Source organism: Gastrolobium bilobum, unplaced genomic scaffold (genome assembly GCF_033153095.1).
Source record: "Gastrolobium bilobum isolate Gb01-03AN ecotype WA unplaced genomic scaffold, APGP_CSIRO_Gbil_v1 utg22537, whole genome shotgun sequence".
Lineage (NCBI taxonomy): Eukaryota > Viridiplantae > Streptophyta > Magnoliopsida > Fabales > Fabaceae > Gastrolobium > Gastrolobium bilobum.
Window position 1 is genome coordinate 274,031 of NW_026897453.1, and position 13,420 is coordinate 287,450.

A 13,420-nucleotide genomic window follows, 5' to 3' on the forward strand; every position below is an offset into this window, starting at 1 on the left:
CAGAATGATCATTAAGGTAGTCATAGAATGTGACTGCAGATAGAAATATTGAAGCAATTTATCAGGTATAGGTATATATCTTTTTTAGTATTTGCTATCAAACTTCAGAGTAGATGGATCAGCAGAACAAAGTATTAAGCACCTTGATTATGTATCACACTAAAGTTATTTATTATTTTGTAAGTAAATGTATCATAATAGAATTCTCTTGTTTATTTTTTTGTCATCTTACTATATTAGTTCAAAACTATTATCAAAGTTTGTACTTAAAATAATGAAGACAGAAAGGATAAACACATAATAGTAGTGTGGATTACTAAAAAAAAAAAGCAGCAAAGGCCGTAGTTGAACTCAAGGGTTTATTAATTAATAGTTACACATGCTTTTGTTGACTAAACACTAATAAGGAGGAGGAAACACGCTTTATTGTTTATTATTATCACAGCTGATAAAATTATCAGTTTTGGGAAAATTCACGTTACAAAAGAATAAAAACTCTAAAATAAGGTCATTTTAAGGTTGCAGATGACTCCTATCATAAGAAAAATGTTTTTTTTTTTAAAAAAAAAAAAAAACCTATTGAAACACTACTATTATACATTATTAGTGTTTAATTGGAATTTAAAATATTTGTAAGCGTCAGCATCTGATGGAAGACACATAAATAAAGAGAACAGATTTACAGAAAAAAAGAAAAAAAAGAGAATGGTGACAGATTACCTCCATCCGATGTTAGTATGAAAGTAAACTCCACCCATTAAAGCCAATCCAAATATTGGTTTTGCCGAGCGATGTGCATGGAGCGGTTCATAACTGGTTTTGGCAAAATCCAAGCTAAACCAGTTTGAAATGGTTTGGTTTTCAAACCGAACCAGTTTTTTTAAAAAAAACCGGTTTTTATTATCCAAACCGATTTGAAACCGGTTTCAAAACCGGTTTATGGTTCATAACCGGTTTTGATTCAAAACCGGTTTTAAATCAAAACCAGTTATGAACCATAAACCGGTTATCAAGTTAAAAACTAGTTTTTTAACAAATTCAAAATCGATTTTTGATGGATTGTGCTATAAGTAGTCGTTTGCTTCTCCCGGTTATAGGTAGTTGACCAACTATTTCTTGCAAGAATCTTCATTGTTTTGGAACTCTAAGGACGAAATGATTCTTATAGAAATTGTTTCACATTATTTTTATGGAAAACATTTCCATCAAAAAATAATTTGTCGAATTTTTTTACGGAATATAAATTTAGTCAAAATATTTCCCTCAAAATATCTCACAAAAAAACATATTCATCAAAAATTTTGACGAAAAAAATTTCTATACAAATTTTCCATGAAACACATTTCCTTCGAAAACTTTTGACAGAAAATAATTTCATCAAAATTCTTTACAGAATTCAAATTCCGTCAAAAATTTTCGACGAAAACATTTTCGTTAAGCTTTTCGACAAAATATTTCCGTCAAGTTTTTTGATAAAAAACTTTTCCATCAAAATTTTACAACGAAACACATTTCTATGAAAAATTTTCGTTGACGAACAATATTTCGATAAAAATTTTGACAAAAATGTTTTTCGTCAAAAAATTTGAGAGAATTTAGATTCCGTAAAGAACTTTGACAAAAAAAAAAATTTCGTCAGAATTTTTTATAGAAATATATTCGTCAAAAAAAAATTCTGAAATATTTTTCGTCAAAGTTTTTTACGTAAATATTTTTGGTCAAAATTTGTGCTATAAATATGTTTTGAAAATTTTTCTGAAAATATTTTTCGTCAAAATTTTTTACGTAAATATTTTTTGTCAAATTTATCGCTGTAAATGCGTTTTGTTGAAAATTTTGCTGAAAATATTTTTCGTCAAAATTTTCGCTGTAAATGCGTTTTGTTGAAAATTTTGTTTGAAATATTTTTCGTCGAAAATTTGGACGAAAATATTTTTGTAAAAAAAATTGACGAAATTATTTTCTGTCAAATTTTTTGATGGAAATGTGTTTCGTCAAATTTTTTTACAGAATTATTTTTCGTTGAAAAGTTTGACAGAATTGTTTCTGTTGAAATTTTCGACGGAATTTAGATTCTATCAAGAATTTTGACTGAAATATTTTGTCCCTAAAAAAATTATGTCAGTGATTATGACAAAATCTTGTTCCGTCTCTAGTTTCAACGAAAAAAAAATTCGTCTCTATTTTTTACGTAATATGATTTTTGTCAAATTTTCGACGAAATATTTTTCTTTGATAAATTCTGTTAGTATTTGAGACTTTTCTAATAATGTCACATTTAAAAATGATTTATATTTATGTAATTTTCACATCTTAATGCTAAGGATAAAAGATAATACTTATTTGTTCTTTAATTGTAAAATAGTTTGGTTATGGATAACCATGGATAACCAATTATTTTTATGGTTTGGTAAATAACCAGTTTATAAAATAAAATGCAGTTTCATATGAAACCGTTTTTTAAAAATAACCGGTTTTTAAAAATGGAGCGGTTTTGTTATGGATCGGTTTGGTTCTTTTGGACATTTTGCACATCCCTAGTTTTGCCTTGAAAAGAAGTAGAACAAACTGGAGCCTTGAAGCAACGACCTGCAATCACCAATTAAAGCCTCCAAAGCCTTGAAATGGTGTCAGTGTTGGTGCATCATAGGTCCAACCATGCAGCTAATGTTACACACGTTTCTCACACTGACACAAATCTCACAGGTATAACACACACTCAGTGAATTATTGACACTGGTGCCACTGATCACATTAGTTTTAGGGAAAATATACTTTTATGTTGTAGGAGAGTATTTTTCTCTCCTACACATACATCGATTTTCGTGTTACCTTTTTATCTTTTTATCTTTTTTCTATAAGTGGGTGGATCCCACACATGATTGTCTCTATAACATGAGAGATCTTCTCTCATATTGCATGAGATCAATAAATCCCTTAGTTTTATAAGTACATCTTTTTCTTTCCTTCAAAAAATTGATCCAATAACTATAAATTTACCCAATGGTTCACAAGTTACATCTCATTTCTCAGGTTTTGTTGTTTTGTCAGCCACTCTTGTTTTACAAAATGTGCTCTATGTACCAAGTTTCCATGTGAATCTGATTGTTGCGAACACGGCAAGTATATCGATCGTACAAGTAATAAAGTGAAATGAGTTTTGGGGCTCATACCAGTCAAAGCCAAAGCACTAGTATCAGATGACTTGTTGTGCTGACTCCTTTGCTTCTTATCATCCTACCATTGGAACTCATACTATAGCCATAGCTGATGGCTCACATATATCAGTTGCGGGTTCTGGTGACATAAACTTACAGCAGTCCTTACATCTTAAAGATGCTCTTCATGTTCCTAAACTCTCCACGAATCTTCTTTCTATTCATAAAATTACAAAAGATCTGAATTGTACTGTAACCTTCTTCCCTACCCATTGTGTTTTTCAGGATCTCGCCACGGGGAAGACGATTGGTAGTGCTAAAGAGCAAGGTGGGTTGTACTATCTGGTGTCACAATCTCCCGCAAATAAAGTAACAGATCACATCTTGATGTCTCATGGTCAATCAACTGCTGATTCTTTGATTTGGCTTCATCATAAGTGCTTGGGACATCCTCCATTTGGTTTACTTAAGTCTTTATTTCCGTCATTGTTTTTATCTAAGCCTGTTGAGTCTTTTCATTGTGATGTTTGTGAGTTTCCTAAACATCATCGTGTGTCTTTTCCTTCTAGTAGTACTAAGAGTGTTGAACCTTATGATCTTATTCATTCTGATGTTTGGGGTCCTTCTAAAGTCCCTCATGCTTCTGGAAATAGATGGTTTGTTTCTTTTATTGATGATTGCACTCGTGTAACTTGGGTTTACTTAATGCATGAAAAGTCTGAGGTACCACATCTGTTCTTTCAATTTTATAAAATGGTTGAGACCCAATTTGGTAGAAAAATCAAGAGACTAAGAACAGATAATGGTACTGAATATGTTAATCACAGTTTTTCCCAATTTATACGAAATCAAGGTATGATTCATGAACTTACTTGTGTAGACACCCCTCAACAAAATTGGGTTGCTGAAAGAAAAAATCGTCACCTTCTTGAAGTTGCTCGTGCCTTACTGTTTCAAACACATGTACCCAAATGCTATTGGGGAGATGCCATTCTTACTGCAGCGTTCTTGATCAACCGTCTACCCACTCGGGTTCTCGATCATGTAAGTCATATTCACTCCATGACTTCTTTTTTTCCTTGTGTTCCAACTTTGCAAAGTCTTCCTCCTCGAGTATTTGGGTGTGTTGTCTTTGTTCATATTCATAAACAGCATCGCAGTAAGTTGGTATCAGAGCTCTCGATCCTGAGGGCTCTGCTTCCGCGCCTATTGTCTTTTTTTTTTTTACAAAACCCTAATTTCTTTGCCTCTTGCCGCCATCAGCCGCCACCGGAAAAAATTTTCCTGAGACCTTTTGGACCAAAGGGACCACTGTTGACCTTCTTTTTTTTCGTTCTATCATTCTACGCAACGTTCCTCCGCCACAAACGACCCAAACACCTCCGACCGCCTTCAACCAGTTCTGTCTTCATCGTTTAGAACCCTTTCCGGTGACTTTTCAACCGCAACCACCCACAGACAGGTGCGCGCTCACAGGACGACCACACCGAAAAAATTTCAGCCGGAGAAGCCTTGCCACACGCTCTCACGCGCCGCCTCTTTGTCCGAGAGTGAAGCCCACGCGCAGCTGCTTTCTCCGGCGCGTGGAGGCGCGTCCAGTTGTGTTTCTGGACCGGACCACCACCATTCTTCTCGTCTCCTTGTTCTCTTTCAGGATCTGTGTTGTTTTCTCAGATCGGACATCGTTTGGTATTTTTTCCGAATTTTTTGGCTTCTTAGAGCCTTTTTCGTTGACTGTTTTTTGTGCAGTATGGCCTCTTCTCAAAGGAGTTCCTTTACAAAGTTTTATGATGGTGCATCTTCTAAACCTAAGAGAGATGATCGATGGTGTTCTTATTGTAAAAGAACAGGTCATAGCAAGGATTTATGCTTTCGCCTCCATGGAAAGCAAACTGTCTTAGAAAAGATGGCAAGGATGCGTGGTGAAGCGCATTTTACTTCCTTTGGAATAACTCCTGCACCTAATGAGACCCAACCTGCATTTCGTCTAGATGAGTTAGAACGGCTCCAAACCATCCTTGATTATCTGAGTAAGCTCTGATACCAACTTAAAAAAGGGTTATGAAATATTATTGATTTGTATTTGTATCTGTACATGGGGTCTCTATTTATAGAGACTTCTTGACCTAATTTTGACCTAATGGGCTTGGCCCAATATACAAGTAACGGACTAAATAAATACAAATAAATGACTACATAATTACTAATAAATGACTACATAATTACTATTTATAACAGTGATTAAGTAAGAGTATCGTTCCCACGAGGACTAAATTCAAGCAATAGTTTCGCCATTTTTATCTAGTTAGACAATTAAAAAGTAATTTTGCATGTAACCAATATTTAATTAAAAATTAAATAAAGACGACAACAAAAGAAGTTAATTAAAAAGCTATTTTGAAATAAAAATTGAGTTTTAAAATCAAGAATAAAAAGCAGTTAGGTTTACTTCACCTTTGATCCCCCTTAATTGGTTTAATTACAATTCAATAATATTCTATCTCAATTATTTCAAACAAGTCATCTTCTAAAAATTAATTGGTTAAATCCTAATGTCTTAGTTCTTTAACACTTTAACCCAATCAGAATCCTAATGTCTTATAAATCCCTTTTAGATTAAGCCTTAAGCGCGATGAATTATAAAAGTTTGCAATTCCTACAAGCCTATGTCTAGATCATGCAAGAATTGGTATTCTACCACTGTCTAGATCAAGATCTCAATATGTCTATTGTGAATCCTAACCCTCTTTATCCCTATATAATTGGCCAGATCATAAAAGAATTTAAACATGCAAATCAAGGTAAACACAAATAATTTGAGACAGTTTATTAATGAAAAGAATTAAACCAAAACAAGGATTCACGTTGGATCCATATCCCTAACTACTAAGAAAATTAGCCAGACATATTCCTGTCTGACTTTTAACAAAATATTAAAAGATAATTAAACTAAATTACTGGATGAAGATTGATGAATCTCCACGTTTCTACTTCCATCCTCCTTCAATTCTTCACCGCCTCTAGCATCTGAATCCTAGGCTCTATGCGCACCTTCCTTGCTCTTTGTCTCTGTCCAATTGTACCTTTGTGTTTCCAAGAGATGCCTTTTTATAGGGATGAAATCATATCTTTTAATTTTCAATAATATCTTGACCGAAATCTTCACTAGAATCTCTAATCGTATCTTTGATCCAATCCTTCAAATCTTCTCCTTTTTATTTAATGGAAAATTTTCCTTAAAAATATTCAAACGAAAATTTGATAAGATCTTGAATGATTCAGAAATTCAAATCAATCTACTTGATCTCTCCAATTTATCTCTTTCTTGAGCTGAAATTTACTGTAAAATATAAGAAATCTTATTTAAATTGGTCCTTATATATGCAGTTAACTAATTAGTTGAGTTGTTAGAGTTAGTTAGATTCAGTTTTAACTCTTTCACTTGGAGTGTGTATTTCAGCTCCTATATATATTGTTAATACTTTGTAATCAACTCAGATTTTCAGTTTATTCAATACAGTTTAATATTCAGATATGAGCATTCTTCTTTTCTGATACTGTACATAAAAATAAAAATAAAAACTTCTTGAGAAAAAAGCCTCGTAGTCTTATGCAAAAGAGATGACTCATTTCCATTTTAGTTAAGGAAATTGAAATTGGAGAGAGCAGATTGGTAAACTTTCACAAATTTGAGAGAAAAATTCAAAACATATGCTTGATAAGGACACATAGAAAACAATTATTACCAATATGAAATGGGTTTACGGGATATAATGAGACTGGATCTAAGGTTTGGTTCGGTCAAAAAATTATAATTATATATCTTTGAGAAGGGACAGGTATATTTATAAACTTTTTTGTTTACAAACTACACTATGTTCTCCCGCGAGAACACTATTTACACTATGTTCTCCCGGAAGAACATAGTGTAATTTGTAAAAAAAATTCAAAAAAATTTGTAAACGGATCCTTCCTCCTTCGAGAATATATAGTTACAATGTTAAAATTATTTTTTTTCTCTCTTAAGAATTATACCGTCACCGATATAGAACATGTGATACGACACGACAAGATAATTTTAAAATTTCAACACGTTAGCACCCATTGCGATATTAAATAATATTTTTAATATATATAATATACTTTACAATTAATACATATAACATCTCTTAATAAGTCATATAACTAATCAAATATTAAAATTCCATAACATAAATAAAAAAATCATGTCAAATTTCATAACAGAAAATGTTTAATTTATAAATTAATTTTTCATATTTAGTTAAAAAGATAAAATAAAATAAAATTTGGATTAAAAAAAAAGTGTCGGAAAACATTGACCACGTGTCAGAAAACATTGACCGCGTGTCAGAACGTGTCAGAGCATTGACCACATGTCGAAAAACATTGACCACGTGTCGGAACATGTCGGAGCATTGACCGCGTATCAGAAAATGTCAAAATGTGTCGGTGTCGGCACGTGTCTGACACACATTTTTTACCCAAAATAACGTGTCAGTGCTTCTTTGATTGTAACTATGTATTTTCGGGAATACATAGTTATAATGTTAAAGTTTTTTTTTTCTCTCTACGTTAGAAAGACAAAATTCAGTATAGTTATAATTATGTATTCTCAGAAATACATAATTATAATCCTGAAGAGAGAAAAGAAAAAAAATTAATATTATAACTATATATTCTTGTCAATACGTAATTATAATGTTTTAATTGTACCAAACCTTATATACAGACACTCTGTACAAATTAAATTGTGGTTATTTCAAACGGTCTTCATTTGTGTAGTGTAGCACCAGTGCACTACGACTTTAAATTTAATAAAACACTATCCCTTAGAAACATTGTGTCGTGAAAGGCAAAAATGATTACCTGTCCATCCTTAACATCATCTACTTTTGAACTGGGTTCTCAGGGAAGATACATGTGTAGCATTTTCTTTATAGGCTCCATTAAAAGCCAGAGCCAAAATACCAAACAGAGGTTTCATAATCCATTATAAATTGGAGATTTAATTTAAATCAAAAAAAGATTTGATAAGAAAGAAGAATCAATAAACTTTTGCACATATTGTGATCCGAGAATAACATGCAATTTTTTGTTCCCCTGTTTGGCAAACTAATATAACACAGCCAACCCGTTTTACAGAATTTTCAACAGATTCCTATTTCACCCGTGCTTGTATTTCCCTAGGATCGTACTGATTACAAGTACTTGACTCAGAATCCTGGTAATTGAAGTTCCTTGAGCTCAAATCAGGCTTAGAATTCAATTGCATAGAAGGTGGGAAATTCAACAAAGCAATGGTTTTAGCCTCGTTGAGAACTTGGTAAATTGATCATGTCTTGATTGAGAATCATTGTCGTTGTTTTTAAGCACTTATTATTTTGTTGTTTTTAAGCACACGAGCAGGTTCATATTGACTTTTTATTTTCTTTTTTCTTCGATAAATTTCAATTTCAAGTTTGAATCTCTCCGTCCTTTTAAGAGTTGCAATTCTTAAAAATCAAACTCCTTATCTTAATCCTAAAATTTAACGGGGTCGCTACTATATAAGTAATTCACATTCGCTTTAGGAGAATAAAGTAAAAAGCTAAGGGTTTCATAAAAGGGTTGCATTGACAAACACCTAAACATTCGCTTTAAATTAGGTGAATAAAGTAAAAAGCTTAGGGTTTCATTAAAGGGTTGCATTGACAAATACCTAAACGCATTAACACTAAAGTTTCTATTTCACTCTTTTTTTTTTTTTTTGCACTTTTTAATTTACGTCTTAAGGAAATGTGTTGAATTAAAAAAAGACTGCTTGCCCACTAAATTGTTTTATAGTATGAATGGTAGCCAAGTCATCACTCACATAATTTATATTGAATGAATAAAAAAAATTCATTATTAATATAAATTTAACTTAATCATAACAAAATTTTATAATTTATTGAAGAATAACTTTATTATTTGGCCCATGTGATGCACAAGTAGAAAAATCTAGTGTATAATAATAATAATAATAATTTTTATTATTATTATTATAATTCATTAAAAGTGAGTTAGTAATGAGAAAGTTAAGTAATTCATAAGAGGTTATAAATTCAAAGTTCCATGTTTATAAAAGAATTCTTTAGAATCAAGGGTTTTACTAATCATCTTCTTTTGTCTTTAATTATCAATTATACGAGTATAAATAAAAAATATTCAAATGAAGAATGTTGAAAAAGAACCAAAACCCTCACAGCAGAACATTTATTAATTACATTGAGTATTGAATATAATATTTGAATATTTCTTTGTTGCCTATTATTTTTAACAGGATATATACTAGCGTTTTTAAGAACTAGCAGCTAATATTTGATTACATATGTCACTTACTTGAAAAAAAAAATTATAATTTCTTTTTGTATTTACATTTCAAGTTAATGGAAATGTGATTGAATATTATACATTAATTAGTAGAGGATTATTTATGATACCTCCGAAAAAGTATCTTTTAATTTTTTTTGTTTTTTTTAATATTTAGTTGTGTTAAATTTTTTGAAAAAAAATTAAAAAAATATAAATAAATAGATTTGGAAATACATATTTAAACTTTTATTAGTTATTTTAGTTTTTCCAGTTATAAATCCTTAGCTTTATAAAAACTCAAAGCCTAATCATAATCGTAGATTGAAATTCAAATAAAAGTGCAGGGGAGAGAGAGAAAGCAAGAGTATCAAGAATGGGAGAACAGAGTGATTACAATTACCCTCCATGCGCTTCTTGCAAGTACCAGGGGAGAAAGTGCATGAAAGATTGTGTTATGGCTCCTCACTTCCCTTCGAAAATGACTAAAGAATTTGAAGCAGTTCACAACGTCTTTGGGTTAAGATATATGACAAAGATTCTCGCGAATCTTATGAACAAGAAAGAGAAGAAGCTGTCAAGTCTCTTAGATGGGAAGCACTTATGTGGCAGCAAAACCCTGTTCTTGGTCCTCTTGGTGCCTTCAACAAAGCCTGTGCCATCATCCAACACCTAAATGAAGAACAACAGAAATTGATGATGGCCATGACCCAAGATTCATCACTATTAATCAGCAATGCCACAGATGAGGTTCTAACAGTTTTCAAGAATGTAAATTGTGCTCCTTTTGTGACTAACACTAGGGGTGTAAATGGGCTGGGCTGGGCTGAGCTTTGGCCTTTTTGGCCCAAGACTACGTCAAAAAAAATTCAGTCGATATGGCCTACTGGCTTATTAAAGGCTTTATTTGTATGTCAAGTCCGGTCCATTTTTAAAAATAAGAAAGCCTGACATGGCCTACAGGCCTTGTAGGCCTCCCACTGTAGATACTAAGCAAAAAAAATAATTGTATAGAGCAAAGAAAGTTTCATTCATGCATGCACTAGTACTTCTCATAAGTAAAAAATGACAAACAAGAAAGAGTCAACATAATACCTCAGCTCTAGAACATATATCATAGAAGAATAGAGTCAAAGAAATGGAGAAAATAAGAAAAATACAATTACCGAAAGCTGAAATAAAGTCTACAAGAGAATGTCATTTATCTAAAAATCTTTAAACCACTAATAAGAGTATTATTGAAAGATCTCCATCAGTAACATCATAATCCAGCAAGGTACCCATTACTCCTTGGTATTAAGCTGCAACAGCATGTATTTGGAGACATTAGAAAAATTTTCCTTTCATAAAATAAAATAGCACAAAAAGTAAGAGATATTGGTATTTGGTACTTTAAGTCTTTGCCACATAAAATAAATATTATTTTATTATTTTATTTTCATAAATTAAATAGGTCAGCCTACAAGGTTGTAGGCCGGGCTTGACAAAATTGACCTATGGCCTATTTGTTAAAAAAGCTTTTTTATAAGTCTGAGCCTACTCTACTTTTCTGAAAGGCCGGGCCGTAGGCTGGGCTGGGCCAGCCTGGCCCATTTACACCCCTGACTAACACTAATGGTTACCACGGAAATAGTTTATATTCACATTCAAATGTAAAGCCTTATAGATATTCCTGCCCTAATGCTTTGCATCCTACCCAAGCTTTGAGACCAAAAAATTTGACATATCAAATTATCAACAAAAAAAAATTCATAATTGCACAAATCTATTAGAAAAAAAATTTCTTTAAAATTTTCAAAGTAATAAGATCGATGTTATTTTAACAAATAATAGTTATTTATTTAAAATTTAGAATATAATATAAAATAAAACTAATAAAGAAAGTGCAAATTATATATACATATATGAAATTTTCATGTGATTTTTATGTTCATTTACATGTGATCTTTGATGACATTATTTCATGTGATGTTAATGAAAGCTTATTTCATGTGATGTTAATGAAAATTGATTTCATGTAATCTTTGTGAATAAAATTTTTTATTTTGTATATTTTAATTTGATTTGGGCCTACAAATTTTAGTTTGCAACTTGGTAGACTTTACAAGTCGTATTCGGTTTTTTTAGTTTTTTATAATATGGCAGGCCATAAATCAAGTATTTAATAGGCTAATAGGTCAGTATAGGTTCTAAATATTTTACATAAGCTTAGGCTATCAAAGTCAAAGTTTGGCTTAACTTGACCCATTTATACCCCTAGCCGCGACGTGTGAAGAACATTAACATAGAAGGACAGCAAACTTCACAATTAATAAGAAACATGGAATAATCAGCGACAAATGTCTAAAATTATTTAAATGACGTTGGATCCACATAAATCATTTAATTAGTGATTGCAGAGAGAGAAAAAAAAAAACAACTTTTGATATTATAACTGTGTATTATCGGTAGTACATACTCTTAAAAATTCAAAGACACAACTTGTATTATCTAAGAGTACAAACCTTTTTCCCTTGAGTAATATGTCATATATATGTTTATGACTTGTATGTTAGTATGTTAACACGAGTGTAGAATGCCTAAGAATTCAATATATCCATGTATATTTTGAATCATTTTTAATTGTACCAAACATAAAAATCTTAATTTCCTCTATTTTTATAATTATACTTTGTGTGAAAATGTTAGCATCATAAACACCTACGTTGAATATGCATGCTAAATATTTTCGACATTGCTAAATTGGACTATTTGTTCATTAATCACATTCCCATCAGTGTAAATATTTTCAACATCTTTGCATTACCATTTGTCCATTGATCTCCTTCTCATTATGATACTGAAAATCTCTAATTTGGCATGGTTGTTGATCCATCTCTGAACATGGGATTGTTTCCCACAACAAATGCTACTGCAAATAATTGGGCTGCACTAAAGAACTATTTTGGAGCAAGGCTTGTTCATGATGCAAAGTATTAGGGGCAAGAATATCTAGATATAAGGCTATTTACATATGAATATGAATGTGAATCTAAACTATTTTCATGGTAACGGTTAGCCATGAAAGGAGCACAATTGACATTTTTGGAAACTGATAGAGCCTCATTGGTGTGGCATCGTTGTAGGGATGAATCGTGGGTCATAGCCATCATCAATTTTTGTTGTTGTTCCAATAGGCGTGCGATGATGCTACTGGCTTTGTTGAAGGCACCAGGAGGAGACCAAGAAAAGGTTTTTGCTTCCACATAAGTGCTTTCAAATTTAAGAGACTTGACTGCTTCTTTTCTTTCTTGTTCATCTAGGTTGATGAGAATCTTTGCCATGTTGCTGAACCCAAGACTTTTTTGACTGCTTCATATTATTGGGTCTTTTCCGAAGGGAAGTGAGGAGCCCTAGCACAATCCTTTCAACTGCTTCGTATTGTAGTTGACCATTTGTTCATACGTCGGGAAGCCTCTTATATGCTAAATTGGCAGTATAAAAGCTTTCACTTTAAACCCCAAGGTGTAGCTCAGTTGGTGGGGTGCTGAGCTCCAGAGTCGGGTTTGTGTGTCTAAAGGGCATGAAGTTCGATTCCTGCGAAGCATATTTTGAGACCAATGAAGAAACCTTTACTGCTCCAATCCACAAAAAAGGATTAGTCCCATACCGAAGAGGTGGGGATACCTTTAAGTTTACTCCAAAAAAAAAAAAAAACTTTCATTTTTGGACTTAAACCATTAAGAGTGGACCCAGGGACAAAGAAAACCAATGCTAGTTCAATCCATTTAATTAAGCATAACTACCAAGAAATATAATTAGAAACAAAAAGAGATACCCAACATGTCACAACAAACTTTTTGTCTTGTTTTGCATCATGTCATACCTCATTTTATTCTTTAACTTCATCATAGTGTATTGGTTAATTAAGC